Source organism: Melospiza melodia, chromosome W (genome assembly GCF_035770615.1).
Source record: "Melospiza melodia melodia isolate bMelMel2 chromosome W, bMelMel2.pri, whole genome shotgun sequence".
In the NCBI taxonomy this organism is placed as follows: Eukaryota; Metazoa; Chordata; class Aves; order Passeriformes; family Passerellidae; genus Melospiza; species Melospiza melodia.
The window spans coordinates 21,278,680-21,296,704 of NC_086225.1; positions in this window are offsets into that span (position 1 = coordinate 21,278,680).

Here is an 18,025-nt window from a genome sequence, read left to right on the forward strand (position 1 = left end):
TCATTCGCTCCACCCTCCCAGAACTCTGGGGGTGCCACGGAGTATGCAACCTCCATTTCATTCCTAAAGCCTCAATTATATTTTGTAATGTTTGGGACACAAAATGTGGACCTCGGTCTGAGTCTATGGTGTTCACAATACCATATCTGGGGATAATATTCTCGAGGATTGCTTTTGCCACGACTTGAGCTGTTTCCCTCCTGGTCGGGAAGGCTTCTACCCAGTGTGTGAGATGATCAACTATAACCAGTAAATATCTGTATCCTTGCACTGGGGGCATTTCAGTGAAATCTATCTGTATGCTTTGGAAGGGTCTCAAGGCTAATTCCCTTCCTCCAGGTGCTACTTTTCTCATAACTTTCTGGTTCACTTTTTGACAAATGATACACCCTCTGGTAACAGCTTTAGCCAGGCTATATACCCCGATGCATAGGTTATTTCTTAGGAAATGATCACATAGTCCTTGGACTCCCCAGTGAGTTAATTTATGTAGTTCTGTTAGCACTGTCCGAGCCATTGCTTTATTCAAAAACACCCGTCCATCTGAGGTTAACCACTCTCCCTGTTGTCCTTGATGTAACTTTAAATCTTTTATTGCTTCTAATTCTTCTTTACTAAATATAGGTTCCTCCCCTTTTTCAGGTGTCGTTTTTGTCTTCAAAATTTTTACTGGGTCCCCTGGTTCTAGAGCTGCTTCTTTGGCTATCTGATCAGACAGTCGGTTTCCTTTAACTTCTAAACTGTCTCCTCTTTGGTGCCCCTTTATATGGACCACTGCTATTTCTATAGGTTTTTGTAGGGCCTCTAGTACTGATCGGACTAGGTTCTCATGGGCTAAGCTCTTTCCCTTTGAACTTAAATACCCACGTTCCTCCCATATTTTCCCAAATGTATGAACTGTCCCATATGCATATTGGGAGTCTGTATAAATGGTTCCCCGGTCCCCCTCCAGTAAGTCCAGTCCCCTTTTCAGGGCATATATTTCACAACTTTGGGCTGACCAGCTTGGGGATAGTTTCCCTTTTTCTGCAATTTGTAATGTTTCTCCATCTATAATGGCATAACCTGAAGCTCTTTTTCCATTTACTACCCTCGAAGAGCCATCTATGAATAAGCTTCTTCCAGTTGCTAGAGGCTGATCTTCCAAATCTTCTCTTACTTTTGTTTGGAGATTAACCAATTCTAGACAATCATGTTCTAAATTCTCTATCGGCTCTCCCATTAGGAATTGTGCTGGATTGAGGGCATTTGATGTGATAAATTCTAAGTCTTCTGTATTCATTAGTATTATCTCATATTTTAATATTCTAGCATCGGTTAACCACTGCGGAGCTCTCTATCTCAGTACTGCCTTAAGATCATGAGGAGTATGCACTTTAATTTTTCCCTGTAAGGTCAATTTTTGAGTCTCTTCTATCAGGATTGCAGTTGCTGCTACTGCCTGTATACAAACTGGCCAGCCTCTAGCCACTGGATCTAACAATTTGGATATGTAAGCCACGGGTTTCCTGCACCCTCCCCACTCTTGAGTTAATACTCCATAGGCTATACCTCCTTCTGCACTCACAAACAGATCAAAGCCCTTCCTGAGGTCTGGTAAGCTTAGGACCGGGGCAGAAGACAATTTGTTTTTTAAGTTTTCCAATTGTTGATCATCTTCAGCTGTCCAAATTAGGGGTTCTGGGTCTACTAGTTTATTATACAGAAATTTCACACTCTGTGTGTATTGATCCAACCATAACTTACAATACCCAAACAAGCCCAGGAGTTTTCTCACATCTCTTTTCGTTTTTGGGGCCGGGAGAGCTAAAATACCTGAAATTCTGTCAGGGCTTAGTTTCTTATACCCTCCCCCTATTATGTGCCCCAAGTATGTTACTTCTGATTGCACAAATTGTAGTTTCCCTTGGGAAACTTTTAGTCCTTTCTCCCCCAGAAAATTCAAAAGTTTAATACTAGTTTGTCTGACCTGATCTTTTTCCTTTCCTGATACCATCAGGTCATCAACATACTGCAAGATCTGCACTTCTTGTTCAGGGACAAATTGTTCCAACAAACTCTCTAAAGCTTGTCCAAAGAGATTGGGGGATTCAGTGAACCCCTGTGGTAATCGGGTCCACCTTAGCTGTTGTCTCCTTTTTGTACTCGGGTCCTCCCATTCAAAGGCAAACCAATCCCTACATTCTGCTGCCAGAGGACATGCCCAGAAAGCATCCTTCAAATCTATGACAGTGAACCAAGCATGTTCTCTTGGAATTCTGCTTAGGAGACTATATGGGTTGGGCACAACTGGATGTCTGGCAATGGTTCTTTTGTTGACTTCCCTCAAATCTTGTACCAGCCTATATTTCCCTTCAGCCTTTTTAACTGCCAGTATAGGGGTATTATGTGGTGACATGCAGGGTTCTAAAATTCCCTCCTGCAACAGTTGCTCGATAACTATAGCAAGCCCCTTCTTTCCTTCTAGGGAAATCGGATACTGTTTAACCCGTATGGGTGAGGTATCATCCTGCATTTTTATTGTTATCGCTGGAATGTCTAATAAGCCTCTCTTTCCCCCCTCAGCCCATACCTCAGGATTTATTTCTGCAACATCTCCTTGAGACAGCTTCATCACTTGTACTACCATCCTCCCTTCCCTTGGAACAATCCCAACCCCCAAATGGACTTGCAGATCCCTTCCTAACAAACTTTTTTCTAAGTTAGGCAGATAAAGGAAATTAGCTTTATATTGCCTTGAGTTTCCAATTATTTTCACTTCTTCAATCACTGATGCTCTAAATGGTCTCCCCTCTGCACCCAATACTTCAAAAAATTGTCTCCCAATTTCCATACCTTGTGGTATTTTGTTGAGACAGGACTTATCTGCCCCCGTATCAACCAAAAATTCAAATTCCTCATTTAGGGGTCCCACTTCAAAATTTACCAAGGGCTCTTCTAGATGTTTCATCGGGTCCCCTATAGTAAAAAGCCCTTGACACCCCTAGTCCTCCCCCTTAAGAATCCTTCCTAAATTGTCCTGTTCCTTGGCTATTGCCTCATCGAGACTGAGCTTTTTACAAAACCTCCTGGTGTGTCCTGCCTCCCCACAGTAATAACACTGTCGTCCTGTCAAAGGGACTTCTTGAGGTCTCCCAACCCTTCGTGCCCCGGTCAGTACTGGCCTACCTCTGCCTCCCCCTGATGGTGGGCCCGCCTCTCCTGCACTTTCTCTAGCTACTGCAACCATGATCTTAGCCTTGGCCTTTGCTTTATCTTCCTCCCTCCTTAAATACACCTTCAATGCCTCTTTTAATAACTCATTAATGTCCTTCTCTTGCCAATCTTCCATCTTTTCCAATTTTCTCCGTATATCAGGCCAGGATTTGGTAACAAATTGGACTTTTAACAGCATTTGACCTTCTGGGGTGTCTGGGTCTATTCTAGAGTACAACTGAAAGTTCCGCCTTAGGCGATTAAGCCAGGCAGCAGGAGCTTCATCTTTCTCCTGTGCACCCTCAAATGCCAATTGGGTATTGGTTCCTTTGGGAACTGACTCTTTGATCCCCTGTATTATCAAAGACCTATATTCCCTCATGGCCTTCCTCCCCTCCTCCTGGTTAGGGTTCCAGTTGGGCTCTGTTAGTGGCAATTTCTGTTCACCTGATGGCACCTGGGGTCCTGGACTGTTATCTTTCTCCCAAATTTTTATGCCAGCCGCCTTTATCATCTGGACCTCTTCTGGGGAAAATAATATACTCAGGATGGAATTCATTTCCCCCCAAGTGTAGATATTTGGACCTAGAAATTGATCCACTTGTTTGGCTATGCCCACTGGGTCCTCAACTAAATGCCCCAACTCTTTCTTGAATCCCCTCACCTCAGAAGCAGTTAGGGGAGCATTCACAAAGCCAACACCTCCCGCCACTCCTCCCATAGGAACCTCTCTGAGGGGAAAGAGTCTCTCTGCCTTGGAGGTCTTGGATCTGGTGCTACAGTATGGCCCATCTTCAGATGCCAAACTACTTTGAGGGTTCTCTGGGTTACCCTGAATGTTCTGCCCATCAGCAGGTGTATTTGCTGATAGCTGTCTACTGGGCGAGGAGGCGTTTGTGTCCCAGGTAGAAGGAGGTAAAGGGACAGCAATAGGAGGGGGAGAGGGACCTGAGTAGATATTAAGCGGAGCTGGAGAAGGGGTGGAGAATGCAGCAGGTGGAGTAGGCACTCGTGGTGGTGCAGAAGGAACTGGAGGAGATACTGGGTTTATCATAGCAGAAGCTGAAGAGGTAGAAGGAGGAGTTTGAGCAGGTGGTAATGAGATGGCAGCCGGGGGAGGAACCGGACCTGCCATTTGAGGTGCTTGAAGAAGAGGATTATAAGGTGGAGGGGCAGAAGGAGGCAAATAATCCAGGGGGTCCCATCTTTTACTAGTTCTATCATCCCCTCCTTCATTCCCCTCTTTCTTCCTCTGTACCTTACAAATTCGCACCCCTTCATCCCCAACAGCACTCTTTAACCAGCAAACCACATACAATAATTGCTCAGGATCAGTATCCCCTCGAGCTGTCAGATAATTATTTAATTGTTGGCACATCCACTTATCCTTTGTCCCACACCAAGGCCATCCTCCTTGCACCTCTAATTCTGGCCACGCTTCCATACAATAATGGATCATTTTCACTTTATCTAATCCCTTCGTGGCCTCTATAGAATCCCATTTTACTAACAGTTCTCCTAAGGGAATACTAGGAGGTATATCCCTCAGTCTCTTGCCAGTCTTTTTACTACTACAACATCCCATTTTTCAAGTCTCAATAAAAAAATCCCGAAGGTGCCTCTACTGACCGGGAATTTCAAAAAAAAACCTTCCTTGAGGAGCTCCAGCCTCCTCCACTGAACTTCAAATTTCCTGCCTGATGCTCAGGACTTTATACTGAAACAACTGCCCAATCTCTTGATTGCCCAACTTCCCAGCGTCAGGTCTTACATCTATCGGGACTTAAACACACGAAGCCACGGCCAAGAATCCGGGTCGTGCCTGACACCCTTAGTCAGGAGAAACAACTGCCTGATTTTTAGTTTGCCTAACCTGCCAATTTTTAGGCTTCACCGTATCAGGACTTAAAAGCAAACCGCAGCCTCCTTCGCTGGGGTTTGTGCCTGACTCCTTTGTCAGGACTTACTTTGCCTGCAGGGCTTGTGAACCACCCGAATCCTTCTCGGGACTGACAAATCTTACTCGAATCCTTCTCGAGACTTACAAAAGTGCCTGACCTCCCTTTGTCAGGACTTTGGGGTGCGTGCCACTCATACACAGTAATTCACTCCGCACGCCCGGAGTGGGGAGGCCCTTTATTCCCCCTTGGGAGACGACTTCGCTCACGCTAATTCCACTCGCATCCCCCTGTTCCTGGCCGCTTTTCTCGCGAAAAGACGGAACCGCAGTAATGAGGGGTCCACTCTCGCTTCGAAGGTCCGGCTGCCGGCCCTCGTCTCACTCACACACACATGCGCACGTCTCCCACTCCCGCCACCGAGTTTCTCACCAGTCCGGTGCTCCGGTGCTCCTCTGCGTCGCTGTCCTGAGCCGGTCCCTCTGGTCCTGGTAGCCAGCTGTCCTCTGAAGATCCAAGATGGCCAGTCCTGAGTCCTCTTGCGGCGTGGCTATCCCGGACGAGAGCCCCCAGCTGAAATAAACAGGGCCAGGAGACTTCTTCTCCTGTGTAATGCCTTTATTAAAAAGTGATCAGCTCAGGATTGGGCGGCTCGACGGGTCTGCAGCGTCCGTCGTCTCCCAGGGCGACTCAGAGGAGGAGGATATGCGCAGCTTTGTCCACCAGGGGCAGAGCTGGGGATCAGATCCTCTTGGGAGCCTTCAGGGCTTGATCCCATAAGATGTTGCCGTCAGATGTTGCCCCTCCCACTCAGTCGGCCTGGTCTCACCGCCGGGGTCACCTCCCATGGTCAGGGCGAGAGGGTCCGAAGGTGTTCCGCGTCTCTGCAGGCTCAGCACTCGGTTCCTCACGTCCAGACATCACTCCAGTCTCTCAACTCTTAGGTGGCTCGTTGTTTTGGGGGTTTCTCCATGAGTTTGGAGATGGGGGTCCCACAAAGCATTCTGGTCTTGCGAGTCACTTTGCATAACCCCCCCCACCTTCTCAGGTGTCTTCCCTATTCTGAGAAAGGTAAAACTTAGCTTCGGGCAAGGTCCCCACCCAGGAGAAGGGCCATTACCTCGCCCCAGCCAGGGCTTTTACTAATACAAAAACAACCATTAACGACAACGACCCGTGATTACAATAACAAAACACACAGAACTTGGGCAGGGCCAGTGGTCTGGCTGCCTTTTTGAAACTTTTTCTCATAAAAAAATATTAACCGAGTTTTTGTTCATAACAACAAGGGTAGCATTTTACACAGAAGAACTATGGTATGGTTATTTATGTTTAACTGTGGTAAAACAAATTAAATGAATTCCAAGAATTCCCCCCACAGCAATTCAAGCCCTGACTCTTGAGATTTTGAGATAAGGGGGGGTAGTGTGTGTGTCTGTGTTTGTAGGCATATCAGAGTTTTTGCTGTAACAAGCGCAGCCTTTTGCAAGGCAGTAAAGTGAGTGTCAGTAGAAACAATGCTTTAATTTGATTGTGCAGGAAGAGAAAAGACTGAGATTTTGTAAAACAAAGTTTAGATAGAAGAGACAAATGAGTTTATGGGACTTCAGCTGGCAATAGAGTAAATTTGGACTGAGAAAAACCCACCATAGAGCTTAAGTGATAAACGCGAAGTGATAAACAGAATACCCTGCAGGCAATTCCCAAGAGCTTTTGGTGCATTGAGAGGCTGGCACCTTATGTGCAATGTAGAGTTTGTGAGAGGAGCTGGTTTTGCTGTTCTGTGCCTCAAGTGTAAATTGAAGGGTCCTGATCAAGCCAATTCAGAACCTGAGATCTTAAAGCTTATGCGTGGAGGATCACATCTGATACCTGCCACCTGGATGTCTGTGTATGAGGAAAAACTGAGAAAAGACGCTGTGAGGCTTAGGTAGAAACTAGATAGTATAAGGAGAAGGAGATAATGAGAACTAACCAGAGTAAAGAGGTTCCTGAACTAGCCCCTTTTAAGAGGGGCTCGCTAGGAGAAGGCTGCCAGTAGGGGTGGCTCAGAAAATAAAAATATTTATAATACTTTATTGCAGTTAATGCTGTTTTAAAATGAGAAGGTAAATGAGATAAGGTCCCGTATGCTGATGTGTTTTTTCTTTAAGAAATCACCCAGAATGGAAGAGTAACTGTGGGTTCAGAGCTCCCTCTGACCTACTGGTGTTAGCTCTTGAAAAAGAAAACAAAGCAAAGAGAAGGCAAATCAAACGTGTTGTTCAGCATACAGCATAAGATAGCAAAGTATGAAGTTAGACAAAGTTTATCATGCTGAAACACAAAGCGATTACAACTCGCAAAATGAGTACATATTATTTATTAAAGGCTCCTCCTAAGGTAAAGGGAGGATAAGAAGGACTCTCCCCAAAAGGGAAGAGGACTCAGGCTCGAAAGATATACCCATTGGCACCCATCCCCCTCCTGGCAGTCTAATTTCATCCAGAACTAAGAGGTAACAGACCCCTCTGCGAGAGGCAGCGAGACCAGAAGAAAAGAAAAGGGTGGAATTTTAGATGATACAGGGGCCATATATTCAGTTTTAAATCAAGCTTTAGTACCTGTGGGGAATGTTTATGTTGTAGTGTGGGGAACAACTGGCCAGTCTGAGAAGGCATACTTTTGCAAAGCTTTAAAGTAACATGCGTATTTAGAAGCTTTTGTATATGTCCAATTCGCTAAACATTCTCAAATGGGGAGGTTATTCTGGAGGCAAATGATATAAAGATGATAGGCTTAACATTAACAGCCATTGAAATTAAGAAAGACATTAGTAAAGACATTAGAATAAGTAAAGAGGAGCACTAGAAAACACACTAGGGCCTAACTACTTAAAAGCTTTTATAAAGTGTGGCTCCTTTCCCAGAATGACCAAGGCTGCCAGTGATACAGAGTGCATCAAAATGAAGTGTTGACTTTTAAGTAGTAGTTTCCACAGGCTCTCTAGAACACATATCTGATTGAAAGAATGGTTACCAGGAATTTACATGCCACTATTACTCAGGTAAACCGACAGTGTGATCCTTGCCTCCAGACTAACCCCAAAAATACCCCAGGCCAAAATTCAGTCAGATTGGGAGAGGCCATGGGCCTGGACAGCAGTGGCAAATTGACTTTTCAGAACTTCCAAGGAAAGGGGGGTATCGGTATTTATTGGTATTGACAGATACATTTTCAGGGTAGCCAGAAGCGTTCCCCACCAGAACTGTTAAATCTCGAGAGGTGACCAGGGTATTATTACAAGAAAATACCACGCTTCAGAGTTCCAGCCACAATATCCTCGGATAGAAGATCACATTTCATTTCCAAAATAGTGCAACAGATTAGTAGCCACCTGGGCATAGATTGGGAACTTCACACTCCATACCGGCCCCAATCAAGCGGCCAGGTAGAGAAAATGAATAATTTGATCAAGCAGTAGATTGTAAGACTCGGGCAGGAAGTTTATCTACCCTGGCCCAAGCTCTTCCACTGGAACTATTGCGAATTCAAACTAAACCTCGAGCTAAGGAAAAGCTATGTCCTTTTAAAATGCATTATGGAAGACCATATAGAATAAAAAAGGGAATGTCCACCCACATTGGGGAGGTAACACTGGCCATTTACATGGTGGCTTTAAGCAAATAGCTCAGAGAAATTGAGAAACACGTGGCTGGAACTCTGAGCAGGGAGCTAGATGGATCAGTACATAACATACAGTCTGGAGATTATGTATATGTTAAGACTCTTGCAGAAAAGACCTTAGAACCACAGTGGGAAGGACCACTGCAAGTGCTTCTCACCACCTTCACTGCAATCAAGATCAAGGAGCAGAATGCCTGGATCCAGCACTCTCGAGTGAAGAAGGCCCCAGAAGCCCCTTGGAGAGTGACATCAGGAGACAATGAACTGAGACTAAAACTTACTCAGGCAAAATGAGTATATTGCCGCCAGGGGTAGTTTGTAATTTCATTTATAGAATTGTTTTGTATATAATTATAAGTGGAGTCTTAGAATTAGAGAGTACCTCTATTCAAAGTGATGCTGAATGGCCTTGGTCCCAGGCTTTTAATCAGTATACTAGATCAGTGGGAGAACATTCTGAGATAAAAGATTTAAACCTATCCACTGTAGTAATTCACAGGAGGGCTGGACAACCTGGTTACAGAGAGGTATACGTCAAGAGCAGAATAAGAAAGGATCTAACTGAGATATTAAGGACAGGATTGGGAGTTTTAAATGGAATTGATTTAGAAATACTGATGAATAAACTGGCCACTGCAGCAGGTAGCCTAACAAAATTGAAGCAGCCTTTACAGTCATCTCTATTGGCATTAGGAACTAGCCAGTGGTAGATTTCAAAAGTACTGCCAAAGTGAGAAAAGGCCAGGGATCAAGACCATGAGTTAATAGTAGAAGCACTTAGTACAGTTCAAGATAATGTGTCTTTAGCTTTCAGTTGCATATAAGCACAGTTATAGATGCAAGCAACAGCAGCTCTGATCATACGGGAAGGGGGTGAAGGTAATTTTCCAGCTGAAATTTGGGAAGTTGTCTGGAATAATTCAATTGATTTTGAAAAGAAGTCTCAGTCCTGGTGAACTATGGTAAATTTCACCTGTGATCCTGCTTCTAACGTGGCCACTGCCTTTCTGCTTACCATACGTGTAGATTTTCATGTTTCTCTTTGCTGATTTATGTCCGGAGATAGCTCAGGGATGCCACTTGCTCGGTTTCTCGGCTGTTTAGGTGGCCTGGAAAGGCCCGGGGTGGCCTTGGACAGCCCAGCGCTTCAAAGGACGAGGAGAGACTTCTGATCTTGTTTTGGTCTCGGTGTTTATTAATTGTTTATCTAAAAGATTTTCTTTCAGCCCGACAGAGGTCTGCACAGCAAGTCAGCCATGGGCACACTGAGAGCCCCCGGGGCGGTCACTTATCTTTATACTCAAAATTACATATACAATATTTACCTATTTTCCCCAATACCTTCTACCCTTATTAACCGGTGCACTTCTAGTAAAGACCAATCCCAAAGTGCCACCATCACCACAGAAGATGGAGGCCAAGAAGAAGAAGAAGAAGGACAGGACACGCCCCAATTCCTCCATCTTACTTCTTTAGACCCCCCTGTACAGAAATCCTAAACCCTGTGTTCTACACTCTAATTAACTTATCCCTTCACCATTCACCCCAGTGAAATCCTCCCAGTCCTCATACAGGTGTCATCTCCTATGTAGGATCAAAGTCCTGCCACCAGACACTTCTGGCAACATTCCAGGACTCCCGAGCCCCCCAAGGGTGGTCTCGGTCACTCTGCACCTCAGTCCTGAGGTGCTGAGATCCCACACATACATAATGCCACTGTTTACGTTATCCATCCCATCATTGCACTAGGATCAAATCATGAAAAGACAGTGCTCTACCCTTCAGAAAATAGAGTGTAAGCACAAAAGGTGAATGAAAAGTGGCAAACAGTAAGCTTAGAATCCTGCATTACTAAAGAACAACTAAGATTCATTTGTGAAAGCAATACCATTAATGCCCAAGATGTGTGTCTAGACACTGAAGAGAGTATTTGCCACTTCGAAATTCATCCAGTCACTGATCAAGAAACTGTGCCCGTGTATACTAGTAAAAGTTGTGTGTGCCTGAGAACTGCTTGTACTGATGTAAAAATTGATAACAACGTTATTTTGTCTAGTAGAAATCATTCTAATTTTTGTATTTGTAATTTTATTAAGATTATCGAGTGTGATTTTTCGTACGTGGCCCCAGTGACATCTCACCATTAATTATAACCAATTACACAATGTATCACAGATTGTCACCTACTATTGGAATGGACCTCACATTTGTAAAACAATCAATTAAACACCAAGGACCTACTGGAGATCTTGAAGAAAACCCAAGAAAGCAGAGAGAAAACCCTAATTACTGTCCAGCATGATACAAAAGAAATAACCAGAATTCTGCAAAGAATAGAACAAAATGCAGTTCATCACTGGTGGGATGTGATCTTTGGGTTGTCACCAACTGCAAATGGAATCTTTAATAAGTTGTGTCATCCCATTGTAGTTTTGTTAATATTAGTTGGAATAAGTTTAAGATTATCCATTATATTGCGAATTTGGAATTGGAGTATACTACAGCAAGTAGCTGTGTCAACCTCCTTATCAAACATACATGGTAAAGCACTAAAATACGCTTATTGTCATAGGAATTTGCATGAAGTAAAAGAATTTACTTCTTTTTTTTAGGAAAGGGGGGAATGAGGCAGAGTGGAAATTTTCCAGGGTAGAAATCCATTTTGATTTAGGTGGAATGTACATCTTTGAGTTAAGTATGTAGCTTGCTGTTTAGTCTGACTGCCGTTCTCTCGAAGAGCCTGTGCTTGGCAGCTGAAGGACGAGAGATAAGGGGGGAGGAGGGGGGCAGACAGAGCAGGGCAACCTGACCCAGGAGTTCCTTCTGAAGAATTAGTGGCAAGTGTCACGCAAAATCAGTGGAATGAGTATGTATGAACCTATTGTGAAATTGTATGCATATGTATTTGAGAGGGGGATAAAAAGGGACCTGAAGTTCCCAGAAGTACGCATGCCATTTTAGAGGAATGATTCCCACATGCATCCAGCGCTGTAATAAACATGCCAGCTTTACAACTTTCACAAAAGTTGTGGCGTTTTGTTTATCTTTGCAAAACACTTCTAAGGAAATTTGTCCATCTGGGATTAAGGCTGACTCAATGTGTCAGAACCCAGGACATCCCTCTGGCTGTCCAGAATGGCCAAGTTCCCTGTCAGGGGGCTCAGAAGCCCTGGCATGGAGCCCCAAAAAACTGTGGTTTTGATTTTGACCCGTGGAGCAAATTACCAACCTTATATGAAGATCAGCAAGCCACAACAGTTTAAGTAGAATAATAGTGAAGTTATCACGGTGTGAAAAAGTAGATTTTGGGGTTTCTAGAATGGGGGTTCAGGAGGTAAGATGGAGGGATCTGAGCATGTCCAGCCTTTCTCTTTCTTCTTCTTGGCCTCCATCTTCTGCTTTGATGTTGGCACTTTTAGATTGGTTTAGAGTAGAAGCTCACTGTCTAACATAGGTGATAGGTGTTGCAAAGTAATTGTAAACATTGTATACATAGTTTTGAGTATAAAGACATAACACTGCCCAGGGGGCAGGCAGTGTGCCTGGAACTGTCCTGCTGGATGGACCTCGGCAGGCCAGGAGAAAAATTCTTATAGATAAGACGCAATAAACAACCTTGAGACCGAGAACTGAAGACCTCCAACTCATTCTTCAAGTGCTTGGGCTGGGAAAAGAGACTTTTAACATTTCTCAGGGTCACAGCGACCAGCAAAAGATCCTGAGATCAATGGGTATCTCACCTTTAGCTGCTTCTTTTGCCTCTGTCCGTCAGCTCATTCCCTTCTTCCAATTCAGAGCTCAGTTTCTGGTGTGCCTTAATATGCATGATGGCTACCTTCTCAGGTAGCTGAACTGCTTCCAACAGTTTTATTATCTCTTGTTCATGTTTAATACTTTTCCCTTGTGAATTCAACAGTCTTCTTTCTTTCCAAATCGCTCCATGTGCATGCACAACCCCAAATGCATACCTTGAGTCTGTATAAATGTTGATTTCTCTTCCTTTTGCCAATTCTAAAGCCCAGGTTAAAGCAATTATTTCAACCTTTTGTGCAGAGGCGTTTTTTGGTAGCAGTCCAGACTCTATTACTTCTCTGCAAGTGGTGACAGCATACCCAGCATGTCTTTTCCCACTGATGACATAACTGCTCCCATCAGTGAACCGGGTCTCTGCATTATTGAGGGGGGTGTCCTTCAAATCTGGACAACTGGAGTAGGTGGCCTCGATAATTTCCAGGCAATCATGGATCACTGATTCTCCTGTATCCTCACTGAGAAAAGAAGTTGGATTCACAAGGTTAGTGACTACAATCTCTACATCATGTTGTTCTACCATTATGGCTTGGTACTTCAGGAACCTCTGTGGGGAAAGCCAGTGTCCGCCTTTTACTTCCAGCACTGCAGACACTGTATGGGACACAAGCACAGTCATCTTCTGGCCCAGGGTGAACTTGCGTGCTTCTTGGATATTCAGCACCACTGCAGCAACGGCTCTGACACACCCTGGCCATCCTTTAGCTGCTGCATCCAATTGCTTGGAAAAGTAGGCAACTGCCCTCCGATACAGGCCCAAATCTTGTGCTAGTATTCCCAGAACAATCTCCTGCTTATCATGAGGAAACAGAAAAAATGGTTTACACATGTCTGGAAGTCTCAAAGCTGGAGCTGACATGAGGGCCTTTGTTAACTGGTCGAAGGCGCATGTAGCTTCTTTTGTCCATTGGGAATCGCTGTTTCTCTCTATAATTAGGGTATACAGGGGTTTAACCAACAGTCCATAATTGTAAACCCACAGTCTGCACCACCCAGTCATCCCTAGAAAGGTTCTCAGTTCTTTTATTGTCCGGGGTTTTGGGGTCTGGCATATGGCTTCTTTGTGGTCTTGCCCTAGAGTCCTTTTTCAGCACTGACCCCATAACCCAGGTAGATAACTGTTTGCTTTACCACTTGAGCCTTTTTCTGAGATACTCTATACCCTTGTAAACCCAAAAAGTTCAGGAGGTTTACAGTCCAGTCTACGCATGCCTCTTGGGTTTGGGTAGATATCAGGAGGTCGTCTACATACTGCAACAGTTGTCTTTCTTCTGATGGAGCTTCCCAGGACTCTAGATGTCTTGCAAGTTGTTCTCCAAATGTCATGGGGCTGTTTTTAAAACCTTGGGGCAATGCCATCCATATGAGCTGAATCTTACGCCCACTCTTTGGATTCTCCCATTTGAAGGCAAAAATTTTCTGGTTGGATTCATGGAGAGGGAGGCAGAAAAAAGGCATCTTTCAAATCTAAAACAGTAAACCAGGTTAGTTTAGGTGTCAAATATGTTAGCAAGGTGTATGGGTTTGCCATCCCTGGGTGCAGGTCCTCAGTAATCTTGTTAACAGCCCTCAGGTCCTGTATTACTCGACACGACTCATCAGGCTTTTTAACAGGTAAAATAGGAGTATTAAAATCAGATTGACACTCTTTTAATAGTCCCAACTGCAAAAAGTTCGCAATTACTGACCTAATCCCTTCTCTATCTTCCTTTCTCAAAGGGTATTGTTTGACCCTAACTGGTTGTTTTCCTTCCTTAAGCTTGACTTGCACAGGAGCTGCATTCTTTGCCCTCCCTGGTATGTTAGAGGCCCATTCCCAAGGAAACACCTGATCCATTGTTTTCTTGTTCATTTCATCCTCATTTTCAATTTTGGTCTCACTAATTGTTAACATTAAGCTTAGCATCTCTACATATTGTTCATCCTTTACCTCCAAAATAATCTCCCTATCTTTAAATATGATCTTTGCTTCTAGCTGCTCCAACAAATCTCTACCCAACAGTGCCTTTGGAGAGTTGGACATATGTTGGGGTGCATGAGACAGAGTGTACTTTGGACCTTATTAGCATAAGAGATTTGATAGACAAAATGCCTTGGCAGAAGCAAATGGAACTTTGAAAATTAGATCTAGATAGGAAGAAGAGTTAATCAGACAGGTTTACCGGAAAAAGAAAATCCTATTAAACTCTGCAAGCAAGAGATGTTCTTATATGCATAAGTTTGTGTTTGTGATTTTAACCTAATCATTGTAGTACACATTACTAGTCTCCCTAAAATAGTATATAAGCGCTTGTATCCCACAATAAAATCGAATTCTGATCACGAAGTCACTCTCCCTATCTCTCTCCATCACCGACAATTGGTGCCTCTGTGGAGGAAGAAAACCTGGCCTGACTGGCAGGCCGTCGGCGAGCACCTGGAACTGATTGTGACGGTGAGAGAACTGCGTTTGGGCCCACAATCACCTGTCTGCTGCGACTGATAGGTGAGCCAGGGGAACTAAAGGAATGGGACAGGACATGTCCAAAGAGAGAGACGTCTATGAAACCATGCTTGCCCTTCTGGGCAAGCATGGCTCCCTCATCCCAAAGCACGACTTCAGGTCACTTTTATGATGGGTGTCACGCATGATCCCCGACACTACCCCTTCTTCTGTATTTACTCTCTGCTTCTGAGACAAGGTCGATGTAATGCTCTACGACCTGACCATGCTGCCTGGCCATGAGCCAGAGCTCCAAATACTTCCTGCTTGGAGGGCGGTCATGGACACAATTAAAAAAGAGTGAGGGAGTGGGGAAGCCTGAGAGGCTACAACCTATGAGGCTACTGCTGAGATGGCCCCGGCAACTGCGCTGGATTGAAACCTGCACAGGTCCCATTCCCCATTCCCCATCCACATATCCTCCCCAGCGAGCGCCAGGGATAGAGCCCAGTCACCACCCCTAGTCCCACCGCCACACTGCCAGCAATCCCAGAACCGCCGGACGCTTATCGCTTATGCTGCAGACACTGACTCTAGCAGTGAAGGGGAGTTGGACTCTTTCGACCCCGGCCCCGAAAAAGATGCGGGCTTACTCCCTTCGAATACGCGTAAGAATTGGTTACGGATAAAAAGGAAAGCCCTTAACGGCAGAGACTTTGACACTGTGGTATAAATCTTTGCGGCCCCCCGTGCAATTCGGCCTGAGGGGGGGAAATCCACAATGGGAGCCTCTAGATCACTCGGAAATTAAGGAACTGCGCCGTACCGCTGCGGAATATGGACTGGGGCCGCTCTACTTTAGTAATTTGTTAAGTGAGGTGGCTCTTGGGGTTTTCGGGGTCTCCCCGACCCCGGCTGCCGTGGGTGCCCAAAACAGAGAAGTCCAATTAAGCATGACCTGTCCAGGACCCTCAGGCAGGCTCCAGAGCCACAGGCAGTCTTAGCAAGCTCAGCTCTTACGTGAGATCAGCTCTTCGTGATTATCAGCTCATTAGTGATTTCAGCTCTTTAGCTTGCTAAGTGCCATTGGCAGACGCCTGGACAGAGAGAGAAGAAGCACTGTGTAAGGTTCCACAGAGATGTCTTTATTGAAGTCTTCTGCAAAGGTCTCAGGGACAGCTCTCTTCTGCCAAGCTAGGCAAAAGTAGGGCTTTTTACAGGGTACAGGATTTTTGGAAATTGTCCAATGGTAAGGACACTTACATAGCATGGTTTCTATTTTAACATTATGTTATAACCTAAAACTCTATTTAACACACTACTCAAGAAAATTAATACAGCATAACTTTCTAACATAACACATATAATATTCATTTTGATATTTGCAAAAAGCCAATCATAAAATACACATTTTTCACAATCCCCACTCTTATTCTTTGTAAATCATTTGTCTTGAGCAATATTTCTTGTCTACTTGCATCTTCTGGACTATGCTGGCAAAATAAAACAGGGGATTACACAAGGAAGAAATATCAAAACAGTTGTAACACATAAAAGGAAAATTCTTAATTTCTTCTATTATCTTATCTCTAATACATTACGCCACCAGCTAGGTTTTAATACTGTTTTTTTTTTAATTTTTGGACTGGTACCTGGGTTATTATATGCATATATATATTTTTCTTCTTTAATTTCTTTTGCTTTTGCTAGAATGACTTTTCTGTGGTCATCAATTTTCAACAATCTGATATATTGAACTTTCCACAAACACCCCCTTCTTTGGCCAATAAATAGTCTAAAGCCAACCTATTCTAATACCCTACAGGTTTTGTTTGGCTTAGCTGGCTTAATATTAACTCTAATGCTTGGGCAGCCTTATTTGCTATCATTTCTATAACTTCCTGGAGTCTTGTAATACAATTCAACAGAAAATTTGGAGTCAATATAGAGTTAGATTGCTGTGCTGGTTTTACCCTTTCGTTTATTATTTGTTTTTTTACCAAATCTTGAACCGTATCTTCAAGATTAAATTTAAAACAAATCCATCTCTCTCCTTTTGGACATTCAATTCTAAATCTATTACCACTTTTTCCTAAGTTTCTTGTAATCCAATAATTTACTCCGTTTTGCCTATAGGTTCTTAATTTGGATGGGTTATAACAGTGGCTGTTGACATAGGTGTGTGTAATAAAGGAGGAACTTTGGTTTCTTTCCGTATGATGCTTTTTGTAGCATTTGTGACACGATCTTGCTGGTATCCCGAAAGGGAAAAGACAACAAATGAGTGCCAGAAACAGGAATAACAGAGGTCCAGTATGGCTTATACTCCCACCTCCCATGCCTGTGAGGTTGCAACCCACAGCAGGTTTATTTGATCTTCTCGGTGGCAAAATACAGAGGCCAATCTGGTCTTGCCCTCTATTTTCTTGTCACTTTCTCTTAACTAATTTCTAGGCAAATTGTTTTTGACACTCTTTGACTGTGGTCTCTTACTGTTCCTCAGGTATCTCTCATTCAACAGGCACTAATAATTCCCATCCACAAACCCAAGTTATTACTTTAACACTTTTTTGCAATAAGAGCATAAATTTTGCGAATCACAACACTAATTACTCTTACAATTTAAGCATTTACTTATAACCCAGCTAGCATGTCCGGTATTGGAATGAATCAAATAAAGTTTACTAATGGAAATGGCAAGTCCCCTTCTCCCCTGTACAATTCTCAGGCTAAGGTCAGAATACAAAAACAGTCTTGATCCTTCTATCTGAGGTATTCCTCCCCCAAGGAGATGTTTTATTCAGGCAGTGCTCAAAACTAGTGATATAAGCATTATCTTATTTCTTAATTCAGTGTTATTCTTTGTATATTTCTTGGATCATTTGGGTTTTCCCAAACTATTACCACTCAGTCCCCATTGGAAAGTCAGTTCAGTATCACCTGGTTTAAATGTGACAGTCCATTTTTCAGGTTTCTTCACAAGTCCTTTGATTCTGCTGGCATGAAATTCACCTTCTTTCCGTGATTCTGATTG